Source organism: Leiobunum rupestre, chromosome 1 (genome assembly GCF_980474605.1).
Source record: "Leiobunum rupestre chromosome 1, qqLeiRupe1.1.hap1, whole genome shotgun sequence".
NCBI lineage: Eukaryota > Metazoa > Arthropoda > Arachnida > Opiliones > Sclerosomatidae > Leiobunum > Leiobunum rupestre.
The window spans coordinates 5378613-5405987 of record NC_143384.1 but is presented as its reverse complement, the minus strand read 5'-3'; the positions used below and the strand labels follow the sequence as shown (position 1 = coordinate 5405987).

At 36.4% G+C, this 27375-nt stretch overlaps 1 protein-coding gene and 2 long non-coding RNA genes across 3 annotated transcripts in view; all 3 read left to right on the top strand.

Moving 5' to 3' along the window:
* Positions 1-6318: 6318 nt before the first annotated feature.
* The window catches only part of LOC149960461 (uncharacterized), a 57483-nt gene continuing 36426 nt past the window's right edge, over positions 6319-27375 (top strand). Inside the window, exon 1 of the mRNA XM_090164892.1 lies at positions 6319-6353. The gene's annotated coding sequence lies outside the window, so the exon portion shown is untranslated. The remainder of the gene's footprint in view (positions 6354-27375) is intronic.
* LOC149960467 (uncharacterized) lies at positions 24412-25329 on the top strand. Its single transcript, XR_016478238.1, has 4 exons — positions 24412-24538; positions 24594-24735; positions 24792-25086; positions 25222-25329. It is a non-coding gene; the product is annotated as an uncharacterized LOC149960467 (long non-coding RNA).
* LOC149960466 (uncharacterized) lies at positions 25429-26496 on the top strand. The gene is made up of 3 exons (XR_016478215.1): positions 25429-25819; positions 25926-26224; positions 26284-26496. It is a non-coding gene; the product is annotated as an uncharacterized LOC149960466 (long non-coding RNA).

The window sequence follows — 27375 nt, the reverse complement described above, 5'->3', positions numbered from 1 at the left end:
ACGACGGATATATGCAGTTCTTATTTCTTACCATGATAACTAGTTCATTTTTAACGTTTTATTTATTTAAATTATGTTTAATAAATTAATTTCTGCAAGTGAAATAACACGAATCACAAGACTAAATTACTAAACAAAGCACGGCCGTTGAGAATTATGCAGATGAAAAATTCAAAAACAGGAAATTCATTTCACCAAAAAGCGCCTTACTTCCGTCGTGAATAGCAGACGACAAGATCCGGGATCGCGATCTACTGAAAATGCCTTACAGAAGGTACGTATGCAATATCAAGTTCTTTCTACATCCATGGGCATACGAACGAGCTTTAAGGGCCTACGGATGCGTTGAAAGAGAGCTTTAATCGTCAATCTACCTAGCAGAGCCAAGTAGAACAACCACGTATTACAATAATTTAATTTGTCATTATAATTATTATCATAAATGTATTTAAATACGTTGATGTTTGTACCTAAGTGCTAAATAAATTGAAATTATCACTATGTAATGTCTATAGGTTTTTTAAATATGTGTTACTAATAACAAAAGTAGCGTAAGGTGCTACTTTTGCTAATAAACATACCCGCAAAATAGGTTTTTATAAAAAAAAAATTATTGCTTATTCAAAAAAAATTAAAAATTAAGAAGAATCTCATTTGAAATTTTTAATTCAAATTTCCCGCCGGTATTTAAAAATACCGAAACCGAAAACAGTAAAAGTGTTGACCTTGACTATTTCCACTCTTTTTCCAGAGTGGTCGCTCGGCGAGTGACAAAAAGTGAAAAATCCCACCAATACGAGTGGAGCTGTCATTCCAAAAGTGAAAATAAAAACCACTCATACGAGACGAGCTGTACTACAAAGAGTGAAAAACACCACTCCTCCGAGTGGAGTTGCTCTTCGGAGAGTGGAATCAGAAAAAATGGGGCGCGAAATCAATCGCGAAAGTTTACTACGAGTTTTGCCCATCAGTGCCGTCTTTCCCATTGGGCCCCAAGGTTCTGGAGGGCCCCATTTCATTTTTATTTATTAAAAAATATTAAATCTTAAAAATATTGTTTTTCTCATTTTCTGTATTAGTATATTGTCTATTCACATAAAACGCAAATTTTCATCAGGAGCCCAGCTTTATCCTAAAAAATTATATATTTATCTAAAACATGTCTGCTCGTGATATAGACCGTGTTGACCGTAGAATATTCAGGCTCGGAAACGCCTGAAACCAGGACGATCATAAGCTGTCGTGTTTCCTGCTTTACTAAGGAGTAAGGAAAACCGAAATTAAACTGTCTGCGACAAAAATACGTGTGGCTGTGAAGTTTGCGGGTTAGTACTACGGAGTTTTTTTATATACAGTAGCACATTTTGATTATGAGGTATGATTTTTCACATACTTTATGAACTATAGCATGGTAGAACGCATTAAAATTAAAAAGAGATATTAAGCAATTACTGTGATTTTAAGAACGTTTAACGCTCTGTCTAGATGTTCCAATGACCGACAGACGGTCGCCCCGGTCTCTAGATTTTTCTATGTCATTTAGAATTAACAAAATCAAAATTTTAGGCATTTTTAAGACGGCGCCATAATTCTGCCGAGCTTGGATCTTATTAAGCATTATTTTTATTTTGTATTTAAATTACTGAATGATCTGAATCATCATTACGTAATTTACGTTATTGCCTGAAAGTCCAAAACCTTTTAATCAATCTTAAACTAAGTACAGTAGACGTCGCGAAGAAAGTCTTTTATGTATAGACGAAACTACTTGAAAACCAACAAAATAGTACTCATGACCTAAATTAATTAATTTATGTTTTGTTTCAAGATTAATTTTTATATAGTAGATACGTTTTTGTGGATAAGTAAAATGAAGCGGACTTATATGAGTGGATATGAAAAAAGGAAAAAAGCCGCTGCGGAGGAGAAGAAAATGAGTAAAATTCCAAAGCTAACATCTTGGCTCAAATCAGATGTAATGACAGTTACCAGTACCAGTACCAGTACTTCTGAAAACGCAGCATCGCCATGTACATCCGATTCTGCTTCCTATCAAGAATTTACTCTAGTTGAAGAGAATTGTAACGAACCAGACATACCCGCTCCTGCAGATACTGGGGAAGTAATGAGAGTTCTACAACAAGAAATAGACGTATCCTTTACTACAAAAGGCTTAGATAGTTTCGTCACAGATATACCTGTTTCTGCAGATTCAAGGGAAATAGATTTTCCGACACCTAATCCTTTAACGGCTACGAAGACGGATTTGAAAAATTACGTCACAGATCCTGGTTTATGGTCTATTAAGGATAACGACACCTTGGAATACTGGATTCGGCAAGGACCAACTTCATGCCAGAACATTGATTGCGACTTTTCTAACTCATGCAGACTATATGTCGAAGTCGGAGGACAGAAAACTATGTCACGCAATTTATCTAAGAAGGTTTTCAATCGTGAATTACGAAATGGCGAGATGGTTAATAGATGGGAATGGCTACTTTATTCACCTTTTCAAGGTCGTGTGTACTGCTTTGTGTGTCGTCTTTTGTCCAAGAAAGTATCCCCATTTGCAACATCTGGATTTAATGACTGGAAACACTGCATTTATATAGAGGCACATGAAAATTCAGAAGAACATCGCAACTGCATGACAGCTTATTTGATAAGACATAAAGAAATCGGATCTGTGGATTCCATATTAACTAAACATCATCGTTCAGAACAAGAATACTGGTATAAAGTGTTAACACGTGTGGTTTCTGTCATTCGCTTTCTAGCCTCAAGGGGTTTGCCGTTTCGTGGTGATAACCAAACAATTGGATCAACCAAAAATGGTAACGTTTTAGGTATTCTAGATCTTTTGAGCGAGTTTGACCCTTTTTTAAACGAGCATTTAAAATTGTACGGAAATCCAGGAAAGGGTCACACGTCATATCTTTCAGCTAATATTTGCGAAGAATTTATAGAAATTATGGGGCAAAACGTTCTTAGTGCTATTCTAGATGAATTAAAAATATCGAAGTACTATTCTGCTCACTTTGATGCTGTACATGCCTTGCTTCAAGGTTACGAGAAAATTAGACACGCATTGGGTTCTTCATCAGGTGACATGGACCAAGATGTAAACGCGAGGAGAGAAACCGTAGGATTACAGAAAAAAATGGATAAATTGGAAACGATATTTCTAACAATTCTTTGGAAAGATATTCTCGAAAAAGTAAACAAAACAAGTAAGGTCTTGCAATCGGAAGATATGAATATACTTACTGCTACAAGTCTTCTTGAGTCTCTGAAATCATATCTCCAAGAAATTAGAGATACATTTATTGAATATGAACTGAAGGCCAAAAATCGGTGTCCAGATTTGGATTACAGTGACGTGAACCGAAGGGAACCAAAACGAAGTGTACGTATAACCGCGTATGATGGACCAGAAAAAGAGACCGTTCTACACAAAAGTGAAAAGTTTAAGGTGGAAAGTTTCCTCCCTGTTCTGGATTATCTGAAGTCTGACCTGGAAAAACGAGCTGAAGCTTATTCAACGATTGGAAATCTGTTTTCGTTCTTTAGCCAATTGAAAACTACAACTTCTGATGAACTGATGGAAAATTGTAAACATTTGGCTAAGGTTTATCATGAAGACATTGAGTATAAAGACCTTTTAAGTGAATGCAATCATTTGAAGCACTACACTGACGAAAATTGTAAGACTATTAATGATTTGTACCGAAAAATAATTTTTGACGACTTACAATCAGTTTTCCGAATGTTGAAATTGCCCTCAGAATTTTCATGTGCATGATGGTGACTAACTGTTCTGGCGAACGCTCGTTTTCAAGATTAAAACTTATGAAGACTCCGCTAAGAACTACTATGGGCCAACAGCGTTTGAACTGTCTTGCTCTAATTTGTTTGGAAAGTGACCTTTTAAAATCCATTGAATTTAATCCTATTATACAGTCATTCTTTGCTAAGAAATTTCGCAGATGTCACGTTGATGTAAAATAAAAATGTACTTTCAAAAGTTACTGTACAAGGTGACTCTATTTAAATTGTACCATTAAGATATTAAATTAAGTACCTTCTCTAACCAGGGTAAATATAAAACAAAGACTGTTGGTTGACGATAGACTTCGCACTGGAGGTTAGAACAAGTGAAAAATATCTAAAAATGGTAGAAAAATCCATCTAAGTATGTAGGAGGGGGGAAGCTAAACCCTAACAAATTCAGAAAAATTAAAAACGTCGAGAAGAACTCTGACCGATAGGTCTTCGAGTAGGTTAATTTTCGAATTGGAGGTTAGAAACTTGGTTGGGCTTATTGGGGGCCCCCGCGCACCGCTTTGCCCAGGGGCCCCCAATCATGTAAAGACGGCCCTGTTGCCCATGCATCCATGTCTGCTAAAATTGTTCTCTCTAGCGGTGTAGCGCTAAGACGAGCCAGTGGGGAAGGGGCTACTGACGACGCACTTCGACGTTCAAAACTCAAACGAGGTACGCTAAAGTCAATTTGGGGGGCCCCTAAACCGAATTTCTGGGTCACCTAACGTTGATTTTTGGGCTTCTATAATTTGAGTTTGTTGGCCCTTAAAATATTCTTTTGGGCCCTAAACACGATTTCTGGGTCCCATACCGTCGATTTGTGGGCCCCTAATACCCACGCTATCAGAGAAAGAAACAAATTAATTCCAACTTCAACTTTTTATTTATTTATATTTAGGGATAATGATTATGTAACGTTAATCCGTAGGCACGTTGAACGCCTTTTCCCTTCCGTGCCACGCGGGGGGGGGGGGGGGGCAAAACAAAATGACACTGGCGTCTGAATCCATTGCGTGCTTGGGATCTAATGAAAAAAATATGAAATCCAACTAACAGTAGGAAAAAGGGAGAAGTTTCTCCAGTGTAGTATATTTTATAGCAAGCAGAATAAAAACAAGATGAGCAGAGACAGAATAAAATAGCGTTTACAAGGAAATTTGTTTCTTTTGAATGTTTATATATATTTTGAAGTTCGATCATTACCGCATTCTGGTTTTTTGGAGGTTATTCTACGGAAACTATACTTAACAATTAAGAAAGCGTTGCAAAGTATTGCTACAACTTGCGATATTTTGGAAAATCGTCTTTTGAAAAAGACTTATTTTGGTTAAATTTGTACCTTTGAGTGCTTATTACAGAGCTTCTGTTTAACCAAATTTAAGGAAATTTTAAATTTATGTTCAACTTAAGTCTATACACTCATTGAAAAAAGCATTTTACCGGAATTCTGCTAGGGGGACGTTTGGTCCTCTAGTGGCAGTTATAAGAATATAAGTTATATATTCGGATAGAGCTAATGAAACTGATCAAAAATATATAAACATTCAATATATTTTATTGATATTTAATTTTGTCCCAAAGAAGTCCTTTCTGAAACTGTGCAATAAGGTTATCCTCTCCTACCCATAACTCCCTCAGAAATTCGCTGAAAATTATTTAACAAAAAAGTAGTTTTCTTTACTCATCTATAGCTTTAGTTTCTTCTTGAAAATGATTTCAAAATAACGAAAAATTATATATTTCAAATTGACCGCCAGATGACGTTTCATATCGAAAACGTTCAATAAACACTTATTATAAGACAAACAATTTACTTGCGTTTGGTGTATTGTTTATGAAAATTTGACGGCTAGCGGCGACGATATACACTTATTACGTAACTCCATCGCCGCCATTTTGATATCACTGCCATCTTGAATATCTGGGCTATAGAACTCCACACCAATTTTTCCCTTATTCCTCAAGCATTTTTCTTTACGAAAATAACATTGGAGTTGAGTCCCCAAGAGTTGGTAGTCAAAAATCTCTTTTTGGATGTCTGGCTCACGGACTACTCTTTTGTCAAATATTCTAATATCTCGAAATCGTGCGTAAAATCGTCTAAATAGGAAATTTTTGCTACGATTTTCGGAAGCTTTGGGCATCTCCATCGACCTCAGAATCGTCTATAGCGTTGTATAATCTAAAAAGATATTTAATTAACTTAAAAATACCGAAAATAGTAGTATATTTATTAAAAATTCTTTATTTCACTCGAATAGATACTATAGATTACACGGTGGCACATTTAGTAATCGCGCGTGTTATTTTGTGATATCGTAAGTGGCTGCCGGAATGTACTGAAGTAGTACAGTTTGGATTATCTTATGACATAAGTTCCTTTTCTAGCTGGCATTACAACGTTGCTAAACGCGCTCACTTCTCTTAGATTCAAGATTGCTTAAATAGAAAGGTTGTTAAGAAGATAATTCACTGATATATAAAAAGTGTCAACCACAATTCTACTTTATCAGCGCGGCGAAATTAAGGTGAGTTGATACTTAAATTTATCAGGTCAATTAAAATTTATTCCTATATAGAGATTTATACGGGGTATGTACCTGAAAATAATTCGTAACAAAATTTTCACCGACCATTTTTCGCCATTTTTACTGAACTTTTTTAGAAAATAGCCATTTCAATATAATATATCTCCTTTTCTTCAGTAATCACGCGCTTTGATTTCGTTGTGCAACTCAAAGTTGGGAGCTAGTGCATTTTTTGTAATTTGTTTTTGGAGCTCGCGCAAAAGCATTTAAAGCGCGCTGGTCGCATGTAATCACGAAATGGAAAAGAGAGAGATACATTATATTTAAGCGCCTAAATGCACCGATTTTTTCAGAATATTTTTTCATAAATTTTCTTGAACAATAGGTATAATTGTCCTAAACATTTTTCGGTAATTTCTTCGAGCTAATTTTCGGTAATTCCCGGACCTCAATGGTCTTTTAGTTCTTTCGCTAATTTTCTGGACAATTTTTCGAAATATCTGGACGATTTTCCCCGAACTTTCCTGAGCATTTTGTTTCTGATAATTTCCGTAACTTTTTCGATATAATACTCGTATTGCAACGAATACGCGAACGCGTCTTTATTGTAATATCCTTGATTTTCCTATACCTTTATGATACGTTTTGAATTCCCCTTGTTTCCTTGATTTTTTTGGCAAAGAACAGTAGCGTTTTACCTTTGTACAACAAGAGATTAAGAGAAACTGTACATTCTGTTCGAAAAGTCTTTGACAGGTCAATTTTTTCCCTTTAAATATATTTTGCTCAAAAACGGTAAAAGGTCGAGCCATGAAACCAACTGAATTCTTTTCAGTTCAAAATGGGCCATTTTTTTCATGCCTCGAGTTTGGTAAAGACCGATCCTTTGGCGGGAAAAGTTTAAATTCAAAATTATAGCTTACTAAAATAATTGTGTTACGACCGCTGAACTAGCATTTTTGGATTCCACAGGGTCGATTCATACTTGGAAAATGCCATTTTAATCGCTCTGCGGTCAATGGTTGATGAGGTACTGCCGTTTGAAGATTTTGCAAAAAATCGAAAAACTCTAAAAGGCAGAACTACAAATTAATCATTATAATCTAACATTAACTCTATTTCAATAACTGATAAAATAAATCTTGTTGGGGTGTTCTTACGAGTATGGCCATACATGAAAGAGTAGATTCAGGCTGAGGTAAAGAATGAGCTAGAGATACTTCAATTACAGGTAGAAAATTATTGCCATAAGTGAGGCGAGCGATACCTAGCAATTGTTTTTATTTTTCATAATAAAAATCTTAATTGTAATAATAACTAACTGAATATTCAAGCGTTTTCAGGACATCAACTAAATACGTCTTGTCGAGTCTACGAATGGAATCAGGGCGCCTTAAAATTACCCCGCTTCTCCGTAGCGTAAGTTACTGGGGAAGATTTAAACTGGCGTACCGAAGGAGTCAATTTGAGGAGGGGGGAGGCAGGGCCGTATTTAGGCATTCGAAATAAATGTTTTTCCTTTTATTATACTAGGATTTGACTTAAGCCAAAACCGGCATTTTTTGTTTGTGAGTTAAAATATTTAGGCGGCCCCAAATTCTACTCTGCACAGAGCCTTCAATAATTTTATTCGGCTTTGGGGAGGAATCAAAATTGGTTAACTCTATTAAAATTATTTCAAGGACTGCCGACGAAAGCTTTAGGTTATAAATTTGCGATAAAGGCGGTGTTGCTGGAGGTTTTCTTATTTTTGCAAAATGGCCCACTCGCAATTTGCTAACTCTCCAAAACATTTTGGGAAAGGCTTCTCCCCATCTCACCAACGGAACTACCCTGAATAGATAATGCACAGTTATCGTGTTTATTCCGAATGTTTTGTTGACCACTCTGGCGGTGCTAGCTTTTTCGGCAAAGTAGGCCAAATAAATCGTGTCTAAATTTTTAATTACGTTGAACTTTTAAATTCTCAAATCTAGCGAAATATGTTGATCCATTTTCATAATTTCGATTTAGCACTTGCCTCCTCCCCCTGCTTGACAATGAAATCTAATTTTAATGGTCTACTTTACAACACTGACCAATATAAGAAATGCGCGATGTCAACTCGATTTGACCATCTTGAGATAAGAGCTCAGGGCTAGGAAAAGAAATTTCCCTTTATTGTTTGTTTTATAACCATAACCGAAAATACGACTAAAAACATTTTTCGTATTAATTCGATTTGGAGCCGCGAATAATATCCATAACTTTATCCGAAGTTTTTATGATTAATCGAAATTTTGGCTTCTAATTCCTCCCCCCCCCCCCCCGAGCTCTTCTTAAGACCGCAAATGTATTCCATTCGGTTATGCCCACTAGCGCAGTTCCCATTTGCGCGGTTTCCCAAAAGCGCAGTTCTCAAAAGCGCAGTGTCCCAAAAGTACGTAGGTGCCCACTGAAAAACCTCAATGGGGTGCCAATCAGAGACCTACATAAGTAATTTCCGGGCTCGTGGGGGGATGCTAATCTGAGACCAACGAAAATATTTTAAAGTTTCGGGGTGGGGGGGGGGGGGGTGGAAAGTCTAAGGGCCCGCGACTATCACTTTTGCTTCGGGCCTTAGCAAAGCTCTGCACGGCCCTGATACCATTCGTAGACTGGACAAGACGTCTTTAGTTAATTTCCTGAATATTCAGTTAGTTATTTTGACAAAGCAAGATTTTAAACTTGGTATCGCTCGCATCACCTATGGAAATAATTTTCTTCGTTTAATTGAATCTACTCTTCCGTGTATGGTCATACTCGTAAAAACGCCCTAACAAGATTTATTTTATTAGTTATTGAAATAGAGAGAATGTTGATTATAATGATTAACTTTTTGTTCTGCCTTTCAGAGTTTTTCGATTTTTTGCAAAATCTTCAAACTGTAGTATCTCATCAACCATTGACCGCAGAGTGATTAAAATGGCATTTTTCAAATATGTATCGAACCTGCTTAACCCAAAAATGCTGGTTTGGCGGTCATTACACCATTATTCTAGCTATATATTATTATTATTTATTATTTATATATTATAAATTTGAATTTTAACTTTTCCCGCCAAAGGATCGGTCTTTACCAAACTCGAGGCATGAAAAAATATAGATTATTTTGAACTGAAAAGAATTCAGTAAGTTACATCGCTCAACCTTCTACCGTTTTTGAGCAAAATAAATTTAAATAGAAAAAATTGACCAGTCGAAGACTTTTCGAACAGAGTGTACAGTTTCTCTTAATCTCTTGTTGTAGCAAGATAAAACGCTACTGTTCTTTGCGGCAACGTTCTATAGCCGCTCTAAAAATATATTAATCGTTCAATACCAACAATAGAGAACCTATTAAACGTACTATCAGAAGAAAGTAGGAGAAGTAGCCCTCTTCTAGTTCTTTTTTAGTCTTACACGAGCCTAGTATAGGCAAGGGTAAGACTCCTGTGACCGGCACAGTTTCCACCGCCGCCGTTGACTGGTAACGGCATTCAACCAAATTTGTAGGAACAGTATCGCCATCTATTTCGGCCTCATACCAATTCGTAACAAAAGCGACCGCATCGCCATCTATAGCTCTCTTTCACAAGCTCTCTAGCGCGCTATACCCGTTTCTTTTTCGGGTCCGTTAAGTTGACCCCGCCATAGAACGATATGCAAATTAGTAGTGCCATAATTTCGCTCTCATTTCTCTCTATTAAATTGCACTATAAAATAATTTATCTCCGCATTCGTTAATGAGTTATTTAATTTTTAATCGGCGGGGCCAAGTTAACGCTTGGCCCCGCCACTCAAACTATATGCAAAATAGCAGTGCCATAATTTCGCTCTCATTTCTCTCTATTAAATTGCACTATAAAATAATTTATCTCCGCATTCGTTAATGAGTTATTTAATTTTTAATCGGCGGGGCCAAGTTAACGCTTGGCCCCGCCACTCAAACTATATGCAAAATAACAGTGCCATAATTTCGCTCTCATTTCTCTCTATTAAATTGCACTATAAAATAATTTCTCTCCGCATTCGTTAATGAGTTATTTAATTTTTAATCGGCGGGGCCAAGTTAACGCTTGGCCCCGCCACTCAAACTATATGCAAAATAGTAGTGCCATAATTTCGCTCTCATTTCTCTCTATTAAATTGCACTATAAAATAATTTATCTCCGCATTCGTTAATGAGTTATTTAATTTTTAATCGGCGGGGCCAAGTTAACGCTTGGCCCCGCCACTCAAACTATATGCAAAATAGTAGTGCCATAATTTCGCTCTCATTTCTCTCTATTAAATTGCACTATAAAATAATTTCTCTCCGCATTCGTTAATGAGTTATTTAATTTTTAATCGGCGGGGCCAAGTTAACGCTTGGCCCCGCCACTCAAACTATATGCAAAATAACAGTGCCATAATTTTGCTCTCATTTCTCTCTATTAATCTGCGTAAGAAAATAATTTCTCTCCGCATTCGTTAATGAGTTATTTAAAATATTAATTGGCGGGGCCAAATTAACGCTTGGCCCCGCCTTAGGCCGATATGCAAATTAGTAGTGCCATAATTTCGCTCTCATTTCTCTCTATTAATCTGCGCAAGAAAATAATTTATCTCCGCATTCGTTAATGAGTTATTTAAAATATTAATTGGCGGGGCCAAATTAACGCTTGGCCCCGCCTTAGGCCGATATGCAAATTAGTAGTGTCATAATTTCGCTCTCATTTCTCTCTATTAATCTGCGCAAGAAAATAATTTCTCTCCGCATTCGTTAATGAGTTATTTAAAATATTAATTGGCGGGGCCAAATTAACGCTTGGCCCCGCCTTAGGCCGATATGCAAATTAGTAGTGTCATAATTTCGCTCTCATTTCTCTCTATTAATCTGCGCAAGAAAATAATTTCTCTCCGCATTCGTTAATGAGTTATTTAAAATATTATTTGGCGGGGCCAAATTAACGCTTGGCCCCGCCTTAGGCCGATATGCAAATTAGTAGTGTCATAATTTCGCTCTCATTTCTCTCTATTAATCTGCGCAAGAAAATAATTTCTCTCCGCATTCGTTAATGAGTTATTTAAAATATTATTTGGCGGGGCCAAATTAACGCTTGGCCCCGCCTTAGGCCGATATGCAAATTAGTAGTGCCATAATTTCGCTCTCATTTCTCTCTATTAATCTGCGCAAGAAAATAATTTCTCTCCGCATTCGTTAATGCGTTATTTAGGCCGATATGCAACTTAATAGTGCCATTAAAATTTACACTAATCAGAAGTAAATAAGGGAACGGGCCCTTTCTACAGTCCCGTTTTTATTCAGAAAATAATTTAAAATGATAAACTACTGTATGACCCTTTTCATTTAGACTTAAAGCATTCCAACCAAAGTTGTAGCAGTAGGTTATCCCTAATTACACAAATTTGAAAATCGAACGTAATTTAATACAGAATGAACCAAGTATTATTGCAAGTTCCCGCCACAAACGAAAGACGTGATATTTTTTTTTAGAAAGTGATGCCTCTCCAAAATCTAGAACTGGGCCACCTCTAATATTTACTTCTGCACTTATGTATTGCGTGTTTCCAGTGAAACCATAAGCCTATCATGAGGTCCCCTATGATGGTAAAACGTATGTGGTATAGGCGAAATTATTATTATTATTTATATGTGGTATATTTTCACTCGCAGTTTTAGAATTAAGTATTAAAGTGCCGATATATTTTAATTTACATTTCTTAATCTTGAATTTTTTACTATAGGAAATTGATTAATTGATTTATTATTTTGCGATTATTTAAAAAAATCCTAGTTATTTAATTTTTTTGTTATTTAAAAAATAAAATTACAATTAAATCTTAACAAAGCTATGTTAAAACTTAAACTCGTGCATTTAGTAGGTTAGAATTACTTCGAGTAGTAATATTAATCACAAAATCTAATATCCTTTTTATCTTTTACAAATCGATGCATAAAAGAGAAAACGCATGGATAATTAACATAATTTTTTTTTAGATATAAATGACCTCTTTGTTTTAAGTCAGGCCATTAACACTCAAAATAAAGTTATGTTAGTTATCCGAGCGTTTTCTCCTTTATTAATTTGTTTTTTTTTTATCGCATCATGAACAACAATAAGATTGAAATTTAACACTTACACTTTGAAAATTAACGAATTTATGTGCTTTATTTTGGGTGACTGACTGTGAAAAACAGTAAGTGTACACAGACTTTCATTTTTGAAGAGCATTCTTCACCCTTCTTCTTTAGGTCATCGAACACCATCCAACTATTATCTGATCTTAGAGAATAACAAACGTAATGCCCAATTGATCGAGGTTCGTTTGATCCCCGATACGCTAATACCCCACAAAGACTGAATTTATTTTCCAACACATTGATATTCCTTGGAATATTTTCTAAAGCCACCAACATTAATGTCTCGCAGTTTAAAACTTTATCAAATTGACTGAATTCTATAAAAAATCCAATTTCACATCCATCTAGGTTCCGGTAGAAAGATTTTACAGCACCACAATCTGCTTCGGGACAAATTGCGTAATGGTGAGAAGATTTAAAATGCCTCACTATTAATAGTTCCAAAGATGAAATAGAATTCGGGGAGCATTCAATACATATTACTGGTCTGTTAATCTTTAAGAAATTCTTCTTACAATCAGCCGAGGTACATTCGTGAATTTCTGTGCTTGCTGTACAGTTTCTAAACAATATTTTAGCCAATTCAGATACGGATTGCTCACAAGCAACTTCCATAACACCTCCAGAAAGTCGTTTCATTTCCGAAATATCTTTCAAAAGGAGCATTCTTTTCTTGTAGACGTTTGTGCTGATTGACTTTTGTTTCATAAAAAATACTACAAATCTAAAAAGCGGAACGTCTGAGTTGTTTATAGATTCTTTTAGATGATCATTGTCGACATAATCGACGCAAAGCAATTGAATAATGCTATCGAACGCGCATGTATTCCTCAAAGAATAATCTATTTTATTAAACCTCACTGCTTTATGTTCTGGTCTGGAACTGTTTTTTAGCAGGTTTATCGGAATGAGGTAACTTCGTGTGTGTAAATTAGCGTACATGAAGTCGGGATTTGAAGTGAGATTGCAAGTTCTTGGGCGCTTCTTAGTTGGTTCTCCAAGATCTCTGCAATTTTCAAAAGATGTTCTGTCTTTTGTTCGTTGTAGCTCCAATTCAGGTTTCTTATGGCAAATACCACAAATCCGTTTTTGGCCATAACCTTCTTCTTCTTCTCCTTCTTTTGGAAAGGAGCAGGATTCAAAAATGTGAACAGGTTTCTGAAATCAAATGTATAATTTTTTTGAATTTTTAAATAATTTCTGCAATATTTGAGAAATTGATGAATGAAGGTTTAATTTGTAAATTACATTTTTTTCTAAAGTTTAGTTGTAAAAATTATTTTTCCATTACTTACACGATAAATTATATTCATTTGGCAATAATAGAATTTATAACTATATCTTATTTTTTAAATTAAATACCTTGCCCCAGTTGGAGGTCCAGTTGTCTGGCATACCATGCATCCATTTTCATGATCAAGCGCCACAGTTTCCGTTCCTCTGCCAGATATTTCCGCTAAGGCCGGTGCCACTAATGGTTCGCATTCCGTTTCTCTGCCTGATATTTCCGTTAAATGTTCCACTGACTGCCCTACATTAGACAAATCTTCCTCCAAAGTTTCAATGGAAGGTGAACTACAGGCACCTATAAAAATAGTTATCAGTAAAACACAATTTCTTATAATACTTGAGCCCAGTAAAATATTCTTACCAATTCGAGACATAGTTAGTCGCCTGCCTTCAGTTAAATTCATCGTGCCTCTTAGATACTTCAGGTGTGTTTCTAGAAATGTGTCTATTCTCACCGGCAACTTATTTTGGCCACTAAAAACTCGATTTTTGAGGTTATTAAAGTTGCTTTCAACTGAAGCACTTAAAGGCACGTCTCTACCGAAACCAAAATGGGGCCTCATAATACCCGTCCAGAGGGGAATTAAGCGCGCTAACTTTAGGATATCTTTTACAATTTCTGGTTTAAAGGCTACGTTTTCGTAATTTTCCGACTGGAGTTGTTGACAAGAGATCTCTTCTTTACATGTATTTAAAATATTGTTCATCCAAGAAGTAAATGGCGAAACTTCGTCACATAGGTCTTCTAATTCGCCTGACATGACGTTTATCGGAGACTGCTCATCTTCTACTGACAACGCATCAACCGCCGCCTCAATACCCTTGCATACCACGGCTCTCAAAAACTCTATTCTTCTCGTGCAAAGGTCGTCATCCCCGTCAGAGTTCTTCCCTTTTCGGAACTTAGGCAAACCGTAAAAATAGACTGAAAAATATTACCTAATATGTGTACGTCAGTGGTTTTAGCGGCTTGAGCCATTGCTTTTACAAATAAATATTTAATTGGACGGCTAAGACCCTTCAAGCTCGGGAAATTGACAATTAATTTTATGACATGGGCAATGTCACACCGAACATAACAGTCTGGTAATTTAACGCCTGGAATTTTTTCCCCCTCATTTTCATTAATTCCTCTGAATACAATTTTAGCGCATTTTTGTATATACAGGGTCTTTTTTTTTGCTCGGAAAAGTGTTTTTTTTTCAAAAACTATTTATAGTACCGATTTCAAATTTGGAAGGTCAATTCTCTATACCGGGGGACATCAGTTTGAGAAATTTGAGCGTTTTCGGTAATGTTTTTCACCAATTTTGAAAAATTATTTTTCGACCACTAGGTGCGAGTTAAAAAATTTCTATTATAAAGTTGTAGGCCGTCATCGAAAACCCTTAAAAATTGTTCACTCGACGAAAAACAACTTATTTATCAGTGAAAATTCGAGCTTGAAAAATTTACAAGTTGGTGAAGCCAAATTACGATTGTTTGAAACGATAATTGAAAAGGGAACAAGTCTAATACAAACGTAGTAGAGTTTTCACACTTGAAAAAATGTACACGTTTAGTTTTTAAATGCAGATATTTTATTCACATAAATTTTTACAAAACATTTTCAATAATATCACCATTGGCTGCAACACAGGTTTGTGCGCGGACAATTAAGTTCTCAAACGCTTTCTCTACCATTTCTGGTGTGACGTCTCGGCAAGCACTGATTATTCGTCTAATGAGTTCCTCCCTAGTTTCAATGGGCGTGGCGTATACCTTTGCTTTAACGAATCCCCAGATAAAATAATCCAGCGGTGTTAGGTCAGGTGACCTTGCTGGCCAATGCACTGGACCATTTCTCCCTATCCACCTTTCAGGAAACTCGTTGTTGAGGTGCTCAGTTACTTGCCGGGAAAAATGCGGAGGGGCGCCATCTTGCTGAAACCACAACTGACGTCTTTCAGCCAATGGAAGGTCGTCGATTGCGTCACTCAGTTCGTTCTGTAGAAAATGTAAATACCTTTGGCCGTTGAGGTTCGTCGGCAGGAAAAAGGGACCAATCAAACGGTTTCCAACAAGTCCAACCCAAACATTGACCCGTTCAAATTGAACCTGGTGATGATATTCAAAACCCCAATGTGGGTTGATGTCAGACCAAAGATGGCTGTTTTGATGATTAAAGGGCCCATCTCTAGAAAATGACGCTTCGTCGGAGAACAAAACATGGCGCAAAAATTAGCATTTAGTAACCAGTTGCTAAATTCATAACGTCTTTGATGGTCTCCGTCAATTAGTCCTTGGTGGAGCGTAGCTCTGTATGGGTGATAGCGATTCTTACGAAGAATTTTCCACACACGATTTGCAGAACAACCCAAATCAGCAGCGGCGTTAGCGCAACTGTGACGAGGATATGCCACAAAGTACGCGAGTACATTGTTCTCGAAGTCTAAATCCGGTTGACCCAATCCGCGAAACCTAGGTTGCAAGTTACCAAATTGATTGAAATCGTGAATTGCTCGTCTTACTGTATTTACAGATGGTGCTCCATTTGGATGTCTTTCTGCGAAGATTTCAGTCACTCTTCTAAGGTTTTGCGCTGCTTCTCCATAGTAAATGGCAACTATCTCGGTACGCTCAGCTACTGAATAACGAGGCATTGTTCGAAATATTATCAAACACTGATAATAATCTCCCAAAGTTTTCCTTTAAATACCCAATGCATGTTTAGGATTGACCTATAGCCTCGTGTTTTTTAAATCCGGTCGTTTTTTTAACCAAAGTTTCAACTGGATTAGGTAATTCGGTTTCAATTATCGTTTCAAACAATCGTAATTTGGCTTCACCAACTTGTAAATTTTTCAAGCTCGAATTTTCACTGATAAATAAATTGTTTTTCGTCGAGTGAACAATTTTTAAGGGTTTTCGATGACGGCCTACAACTTTATAATAGAAATTTTTTATCTCGCACCTAGTGGTCGAAAAATAATTTTTCAAAATTGGTGAAAAACATTACCGAAAACGCTCAAATTTCTCAAACTGATGTCCCCCGGTATAGAGAATTGACCTTCCATATTTGAAATCGGTACTATAAATAGTTTTTGAAAAAAAACACTTTTCCGAGCAAAAAAAAAGACCCTGTATGTTGCTAGTGACGAACAGCCACTGAAAGTTTTCGTCACGGTGTATATTAATGCCAGAGACATGTCGGTTACTACTTCTTTCGGCTGGCAGTCACTGACAGTTTTCAGCCATGACGACAGCCAAAAGGATATGTCGTCGGTAGTGTGTCCTTCTGAGAGCATATTAGCCACAGAAAATTGTTCGTTTGTTTCTTCATCGTGAACGGTGGCTTCGTAGAGAAAGATGTGTGATGTTTTCTCTTGCCATGGCAGTAGAATTCTATGAGCTACACTACCTGTCGCATCTATTGATAATTTTGCAGTTTGACGATTCTTACGAAAATAATTCTGATAAACGTGATTTTGTGATGGCAGCCAATAATGAATGTGAAATTTTTTCAAAGAGACTGATCTTATACCTCCTTCATATGCCCTATCCGCCATCATCAAAAACACCGCATTTAATGGATTATTATCTAAGCGCTTAGTTTTTCTGTCGTTAGCAGCAGCGACTCTGATGGTCCCGAGAGAAGGAATATTGGGGGGAATTTCATCTCCAAATCTCATAGAATCATTGGCTTTAAGGGCTCGAATCATTGAGGCATTCATGCCGTTATTGCTCTGCTCTATGACTTCCGCCCTTTTGATTCCAGAAAGAGGCCTCGTTCCCTAAACGGTGAAAATTATAATTTAGTTTAAACCTCTCTGCGCTAAATGTTCGTAAGTTAAAAGCTTTAATTAAAAATTTCTAAAAGAAGTGGAATTTCACTGAATGTAAGTCCATTAAGCCATTATTTATAATATAAAAACCAGCTGGATGGGTCAACGATTCACACTAAGGATGAAATCGAGTAAACGACATTTTCCGAAAATGTTTACCGACTAGCCACGGATTTTCCCTTTTTAGTTTCACATCGAATATATATTCGAAGTGTCACTATTGCCATGGACGGAATGTCGTTAAAGGGAGTATAACCCCTCTTGTTTGGTAGGGTGCGCTTAGACTATACCGACTAGCTTCCACAAGCCTTCCTAGCGGGGGGCAAGGAAGTAGTAGGAAGGCTTGTAGGAGCTAGTCGGTGTAGTCTAAGCGTACCCTACCAAACAAGAGGGGTTATACTCCCTTTAAGTGTTGTTTGTCGTAGGCGTCGGCGTGGGCATCGTGGCAAGAGACGACGTGGTAGATGGAGCTACACATCGAGCAGTTAGTTTGGCGGGATGTTTGAATTAGCTAATTTCTTTCGATATGTTATAATTGGAATATTTTTAGACGTTGTAAATTAATTATATTGGATTATTATGGCACGTCGTAAGACATCGAAGGTAGCTTAACTATTTAACCTTTGATACTATGCGTCGATATGAAACTAATTCCGGCTGGGCCGTCTTGTCTACTTATGTGATACATGAATATAGGAAGCTTGCTCGTGGATGTTGCCTACGTCAGTTACTATAGTTTCGAAAGTTTTGCCATGAAATTATGGATAATCAAGTTATTATTATTAATTAGCACAAGAGGTTTTCCGCGTGATCTATGACATTGTTATGGCATACATTTTTAAGCTACGACGCTGGTCTATGACGCGTCAAGCAAGCTACCTATAAGAATTTGGATTTATTTTTACCTTTTGCTGATGGTCCATTTGATAATCACCTATAAAGTTGCATTTAATATGAACTCTGGAATTATTTTGTGGTTCCTCCTTAATGACGCCGGTGAACTTGGAGTGGCATTCCTTGCAATTACCCAAAAATTTGGCATAAATCTGCCCACGAGAATACACACGAGCTCGTTTAAATATAATTGGGCCTCGAAGTTTTCCTTTCGTATGTTCATAGAAGTGATCGAATATTATGTTAGACCACGCTCCTGGATAAAAACAAAAAGGTTTCCAATATTGTTTTAATTTTTTATATAAAACAAGACTACCTATTTTAAACTGTAGATATTCCCTCTGAGAGTTATTTCTCCTTTCATCACGACATCTATACAATTTCTTTTCTGGCCTCATTTTAGCATACTCTTCCGCTGTTAGAGTAATCACAAACTCCATATGACTGAAAACCGTGTTCTCATCCTGCTTGTCCTCAAAGTGTTCCGCGTATGAGTTATCAGTTTCATTTTCTCCATCGGCCCCATCCTCGACTTCTGACAACGATGATTCTTCCTCAAATTCAGACGATGAACATTCTTCCTCAACTACTTCTGAAATATGTGTGGAAGATACGTTTTCATCGTCCGAAGATGTCTTTTCTGAGCTCTGGTGAAATCCCAGTTTTTCCAAACAATTGTACATATTCTTGTAAACAATTGTATAAAGAGCCAAAGCGCTCTTGATACCTCCAATTTCTTCTGATATCTTCAACCATACTTCAAAATTTTTCCCAGTCACATATCGAGATCTCTCGTGGTATATCTCGGATTTATATTATATATATTTATAATTCGCTCAATATCCTCGTCTGACGTTTTTCTCCTTCCAGCCATATCTCCCCAAATTTAACTAAATAAATTAAGGGCAATTATAATTACGCATTACAGCTCAGCGATAATTAAAGAAATTTGCACAAAAATGTGTAGTTATAATTTCTACCATTTTTAAAAATAACAAATTTTTGGTAAAGGCGATAAAGTGCAAAAAAATTAATCAATAGTTCTTTTTATAAAATAACCTTGGCCATCTTGTTGAAATGTTTCCGCCCCGCTTCAGCTGTGGATCCGTTTTCTCTCCCACTAAAGAGCTTATGAACTCATTATTCTTAGGCATTGGCCGAACTATTCCAGGGCAACATTTCAACAAGTTGGCAAGCGTAAAGACATTTTATAAAATCAACTATTGATCTAATTTTGCATCATAATTTTATTTATTAAATAAAACCTAAAATTAATATTTTTAAACATTTTAAGGCCTATAATCTCTTTTGCCTGTCACCCTGTAAATTTACTGGCCTTCTATACTCTCCCTTTGCATTTAGGCTTACCGCAGAACAAACTGGTTATACAGTATGCCTAAATGCAAGAGGATTATTTCTGCGGTAGGCCTACATGGAAGGAGGAGTATAGAGGGCAGGTAAATTTACAGGGTGACAGGCAGAATAATAATTATATTGTTGTACATAATGAAGTGTTGAAAAATATTTTTTAACTAATGTCCCCATATAGTTCGTAAATAAAAAATCTGCTTCATAAAACTTATGAGATAATAGGAAAACAAATGAAGTCAAAATAATGTGGTTTATATTAATAAATGAAACTTACTTTGTAGGAGATTTGAATGCTAGAAATACTTAAATGACCGTCCGTGAATCTTTGGTCTTGAAAGGCCTTTTTTTATTCGTAATATGGTGAAATCGCGTACAAATTAAATTACCTGTAACTGTAAGTCTTTCGGACTGTGAAAGATATGGTGACTCTCTTTATAAAGAACTCGGTTGAACGAGTTAAACCAAGATTGAACGAGACGACACGAAAAAAACTAATAGGTAATGAAAGATAAGTGTAGGTCCACACCTGCGGACAGCGGATACGAAGAGATTAGTGGGAAACCCCAGAAATACAGAATGCCGGGAAAATGTATACAAAAGAAAGAATTCTGAAAGTTTGAGGTTTACCAATGTAGGCTCTCCCCAAGTGCGGCACTAGCGAGATCACACCGAAAAAAATTAAATTAGCGCGACGCGACATCGACGAATGTTTCCAGCTTCGAACCGAACACCTGCAAAAGGGTAGATTGCTTCCTTTTTGGGGTTTTTTTTCGGGTTTGCTTTTCTCCCGTCAGTAGGGTTTTCTATTAGTAACTTTTGGTTGAGATAATTAATGTATTGTTTCCATATTTGCAAGGAGGAAGAAAGTAAACGTCTTCGCTGCCACATTTTGATTTTTATTTTATTTATAATTAACTACTTTATTTACAAACGGTAATTCAAGGACTACGCAATAATTAGGATAATTAGGGAATAATGGTTTTTTTCGATTTGATTTTGTCCACTCTAATAATTAATTAAAGTTCGTTTAATTCAATTTAAATCTATCTCTCATATATACATTTTCTAAACTAGTATATAAACTTACAGTCAGGCGGCATAGCGATAAAATCATGCGTTTTGCGACAAAAAATGCCATTTTCATCGAATTTTGTTGCTGTGTTACAATTATTCGTTTTCAGACTATGAAATTTGTTGTTGTAGATAAAAAATTACCCAAATTTATATAAATATATATGTGTGTGTTATAACTTGTAAATTGTCAAATATTTGTTAGATAAGCTCGTGTGAGACTACTATTTGGGACTGCCGGGCCAACTTTTTTTTTAAGTATCTCTCTCTCAAATATTTCGAGACTTTCGTTTTTTGGCGGGGACACGGGCATGAAAACATTAATCGAAATAATGTGTTCAAAATTGCACACATCCTTTTAATTGTTGATGAGCCCGAACGCTTGTTCTGAGGTGAAGTCATCAATATTAGAAAGTGTTGAACTACGCATGCAAACGTTCAAATCTGCACACTCTTTTTTTCTTAGAGTGTAGACGGAAGTTTAGAAGACACATACTTCTTGATATTGAGCTTAGGGTGCCAATATTATTAAACATATTTTAAATAATAAAGTGGTTCCTTTACTTTACTATTATACTTTGAAAGATATACATTCTTTATAGTATCTTAAGTATTTGAAAGCTCTTAAGAAAAGTTATGAGGGTGCCAATCTTATTCATCGGAAAAAAATAAGTTGTTTCTTTTTTTTAGTGCCACCCTCTCAATATGTTCCTTTCTGGGTAAAATACAACCTCTAAAAGTTCAATTTCATTTGGGTTATATTTAGAAGTCACTCAACTATAGACAGTCCTAACAGTTATGAGACGGTATAAATCAGAATTATTTTAAAGAAAGAGACCACGACTGAAGATTATTAAAAATGTATTTATTACCATACCTGTGGGTTGTATAAGACCCAACAGGTGTGGTAATAAATACACTTTTAATAACGTTCAGACAGTGTTTCTTTCTTTAAAATAATACTTTTTTATAATTAGTTATGGTTAATTAAAATTTAACATTTATGAGTCGGTATACTAGTTTTTTTTTAAATCGTTATTATTAGAATAACAGTCAATTATTGATCACTAGAGAGTCCTTGATATACAGGGTGTTGTTTTACTGCACGCCAAATTGCATTAAACACCAGATTTACAAATTTCTGACTTTCATAAAGTTACACTACTCTCCCAATGGAATTAAAAAAAAAGGTAATTTTAGCTTGCCCAACTGGTCACTTTTTCAAGTCGTATTTTTTCAGTGAAAAAACGTCTATTTTTTTCGCGCCAACGCTATTTGTACGTTTTCGGTGACGCTCTACAATTTCTTATTGACAATTTTCATATAGCACCTAGCGGTTAAAATTTAAATTTTCAAAAAACTTTTTTTTTAGATGCAATTTTGGAAGAAAGTGTCTCCTGGCACGTATAATGTACAGTACAAATTTCAACTTTCTAGAAAACATAGTTTTTGAAAAAAATCACTTTTTCGAGCAAGCAAAAGAAAACACCCTGTATACCACTTCACTAAATGTAGATTAGATAAGCTAGACCCTATATTTTTACATTTCTACCCTATGCTTATCGCTATTAAAATTTTAAGTGCATTGAGCGACCAATAAATCAGCCCTTATAGCCGAGTAATCTTTAAAAAAAATTAATAAAACCCACTTAAACAAGCATTTATTTTCATCGAGATACATGTATAAATTCTATGGCACCATGTACAACGTGGAGATCACATTAACCCATTTCAAGCAATTTCGGATTTTTTTGGATCTTCACTGATTTCCAAACCTCCTTTCAATTTTCTATAGAGGTTCCAATTGCTGTTAGGTTCATCGATAAAAGTATGGGAATGTTAAGATGGGGAGGAGAAGACGGTGAAAATTTAGTAAAGTCAAAGGTAGGCCCAAGGGTGGTGTTTGGCCACCTAGACCCTCCCCTTATTTACGCCATTGTTTAATACAACAATTTTATGGCAAATTTGAAGGGCATCATGTACAACGTAGATACCATATGATCCCATTTCGAGAAAGTTCGGATATTTTTTGATCTTCACAGACTTTCAAAGCTACTTTCAATTGCTTATAGAAGCTCCAATTGGTGTTAGGTTCATCCATATAAAATTTTAAAAATCCTTAATAATGATAAACCACAAATACCTTCTCTAAATTTATTTAAGACATCAGTAGCTTTGCATGGCCCATATGCACCGAATTTAAATGAGGTATATACATGTAAATGCAGGGCCGGATATAAAGGTGTGGAGACCCTGGGGCAAAAAAGGAGTGGATGCCCGAATTTAGATTTTTTCAATATAATATTGCACATCATTCGGTATTAGTTAGAAAATTTTACCTAGTAATTTCTATTTTGGGGGCCCCCTTCTTGTGGAGGTCCCGGGCTTTTGCTCCGGTTGCCCTCCCTTAAATCTGGCCCTGTGTATATGCATTTATTGCGCCACTCCACGAAGCGACAAAGTCCCCGAACTTCTTAGCGACGATGACAAAGGACTAGCCGACTATATGGATTCCCTAAAAGACACCGATCCCCAACAACTTGACCAACGGCCTATTCCATTTCAACAACCTGATCCACAACCCTACCTATTGAGCCAGATTACCCAGTGGTACCACCTAGACCCGTAGACCAAGCCAGCTCTATAGGAGACACTATCTCAGCTGTCAGAATTACAGCGCCTGTGGGTGTTACAGATCCCACATTATTCATTAACCAGCACAGTGCAGTCTTTGAAAAATACCTCCGAAATAAACTGACACAGAAAACAGGCATAAAATGGTATTTGACCATTTAACCGCGATACACTCTTCAACTCGATAACTCTGACACCGCAGTCGAATCTACACCGTATTTTAGAGGGTGTTCAAACTCACAGTTCTCTAAAGGCTGACGTTATTCCCGGTCGGATAGATTCTAGCATAAAGAAAATTGGCGAATCAATGGCAGAATATGACAAAAGAGTCAGCGGTTGGATTTTAAATATAATTCTATATTTACAGATCAACATTATTCAGTACCTACCGCTCGTTGGTGGGGCTAACGTTTTTAGGTTGCCGGACGGTCTTGAGAAGAAAAAAGCCCGCGTGAACGTTCAATTAACGGATAATAAGTGTTTTTTATGGTCGATATTAGCTCGTCTACATCCGATCAAAAATCACCCCAACCGCGTGAGCCATTATCTAGAGTTTTAACACGAAACTAACGTATCGGGAATAACTTTCCCACAAACTTAAAAGGTTTGAAGAGATAACCAATTTATCGATAAACGTGTTCGCTTACGAAAAATAAGTGTTCCCATGTTATGTTAGAGAGAAGAGAGTACCAAAGACCGTGAAATTGTCTTGTTATTGATGACAATTGGCTGCGAAAAACGTTACTGTTTGATCAACAGTTTAAGTCTACTTCTCTCTAGTTTTTTAAAAAAACGGACACGCAATGTTTTACTGCCGGTACTGTCTACATCGGTTCTCAGGTAAAAATGCAGAAAAAAACCGAGACGATCACGTGAAAGATAGTAGCATTCACGGTCCGCAGCGTATAGAAATGCCATTGGACGATATATTGAAAAATTTCGGATGGCACCAAAAGGTATTTATTAAATAAATTTTATTATATTTGGGTAAAATATATTATATGTTTTCAGTGCACCAACGTCATGTACGCAGACTTTGAAGCTTTAATGAATAAGGTTTCAACATGTTAACCTGATCCGTGTCTATCATCGACCACCGCACTCGCTTAACACGTCACGTGTGGATATTCCTTCGTAGTCGTAGGACCGATTGGTACGTTTATCTCTATCGTGCATTTTTATGTGATTTTAAATATTTTACCTTTTCAGGCATTTTTGAGAATCATGAAACATATAGGGGAAAATGGGCTGTATTTAAATTTCTCAGTGATTTGCAGATAGAGGAAAAAAGATAAAGAACCCACTTAAGGGAAACCAGCCGATGAATTTGTCAGCTGCGGAGGAGACAGCATTTCGCGTCGCTTCAAAATGTTACGTTGGCTCAGAACCGTTTTCTAAAGTTCGAGATCATTGCCACTACACAGGAACGTCCGTGCCATAACTCCTGCAACCGCAAGCTAAAGCCGCCAAAATATATACCGGTTATTTTCCATAACCTCTCCAGGTGAAACAATTTTTATAAATATAATTTGGTTTTCACTAATGATCTGAAATTAAACAGGTATGACGCGCATTCGATAATGCAAACAATTGGAGTCATTAAAAACGAGGATATTTAATGTATCCCTTCTAACGGCAGGTTGAGATTCATGGACAGCGTTCGATGCGTGCCTGCGATTTTGAAAACTCTCGTGTCTAATCTGGCGAAAGGCGGACGTGAAAAAATGTTCCCGTGTTTAAGCACTGTTTTCCAACCGAATGAAGTAAAACTTTTGCTTCGCAAAGGTGTTTACTGTTATGGAAGAGGATATTTAGGACGCCGCAATGATTACGAACATGCTCAAAAGGTTTGGCGTACATTTAAGATGCAAAACCTTGGTAAGGTGTTTTCAAATTTTATTTTCTAAATACTGTTACTAATTCGGTGTATTTAAGGAGCCTATCACGACACGCTTTTACTCGCCGACGTCTTCGAGAATTTTAAGACAATGTGTCTAAACTACTACTAATTGGACCGAGCGCACGCTTTCACGGACCCGGGTTTGCTTGAGAAGACGCCTTATGCATGACCAAGGTCAAACTTTAGCTACTTCTAGATGTGGATATGCACCATTTCATTGAAAAGGGGATCAGAGGTGGGGTTTCTATGATCAGTCATTGGTTTGCACGAGCGAAAATTATGTATATATCTAGAATCGTACGATACTTCAAAACCTGACAGCTACATCTTTACCTGGGTAAGATTTTTGAATTTTATTATTTTTTTTATTTTAATTATATTCAAGACATGAATAATCTATACGATACGGTAATGTGTGACGCGTGGCCAATGTCGAACTTCAGATGGATGAAACCGTGCGAAGACTTCATTGAAAACATTATTTTGAGCCACCCCGATGACGAATCAGAGTCGTATATTCTAGAGGTCGACTTGGAATATCCGCACTCACTCCCAGATGATCCCAACTGCACCGGAAATTTTACGTATGTAAAGGGCTTAAAATCACCAAAGTCTATCGTATTTTGAGGTTCAATCAAGGACCTTGGTTGAAACCGTATATCGATTACAATACGGAAAAACGCAAAAGGGCTATTCAGCTTTGAAAGGGACTATTTCAAATTAATGAACAACTAAGTCTTCGGTAAGAACTTAGCTTTATTTTAATTTAAAATTTAATTTTAATTAAATTTTTTTCTATAGGTAAAATGATGGAGAACCTAAGGCTCCGTATCGACTTTCATTTACTTCAAACTCCTGAAAAAGCAGTAAAGAAAGCCAGTTCTCCCGCTTTCGAGAGGTTTACTGTTTTCCATAAGGAGGTTTTCGGAATCCACAGGTTGAAGAAAAAAGTGTTAATAAACAATCCGAATATACACAGGGTTTTAGATATTAGACCCTTTAATGTACGAATTTCATTACGATGTGATTTAAACACGGTAAAAAGAAAAAGCTAAACTTCTTTTTACGGATACGGGTGAGGAATTTTTAAAAAACCACATTTTACGTTTAAACTAATATTTTTCTGTCCTTTTACAGACAGCCTAACGCTTCATATTGAGTCCGAAGACAAACATGTATAAAGAGTTTTCGGCGACATTGATAAATATGACTACTCCGGTTATCCCAGCGACCACCCTCTCTTGAGTAAAGCTAACAAGAAAAAACTAGGCAAATTTAAGGACGAGCTTCACGGGGTTCCAGTTATTGAATTCTGCGGATTACGTCCAAAATTGTACTCAATCTTGTCGGCCAATGGAGAGAAACAAACCTGCAAAGAAATCTGCAAACGCGTTGCGAAAAAGCGTGATTGTCTGTTAAATAGTAAGGTAACCATGGAGGCAATGGAGAGCATTGTTAGTAAAAAAACGAATTAAGGACGATGCGACAAGCTAAAATGTGGCTCAATCCGTTCGACGATAAACGTTACAAAATAAAAAATTTTATATCAAAATATTTATTGTGCACTTTTTATACATGAATTCCGTAATCATATGATCATTGACATTTTTATCTTTAGAAAATCTTTGTAATATTTTAAACATTTTTCCCTATTATCGGATAAATATACGTTTACTAAAACTACCATGCAATTGATAAGAATCATACGTAACGGTTAAACTGTTTCGTTCTACAAAATCGTTAAATTTAAATAAATCAGGAGGGTTTCCGTAGCTTTCGAAGAATTCAGTGTTCGTTTTTCGCGAAAAGTAGATAGTCGACCAGTGTTCCCCTTCGCCCGTCGAAGTGTCGGTGTTGGCGATATATAGAGATGGGAATGTTCTAACAAACAAG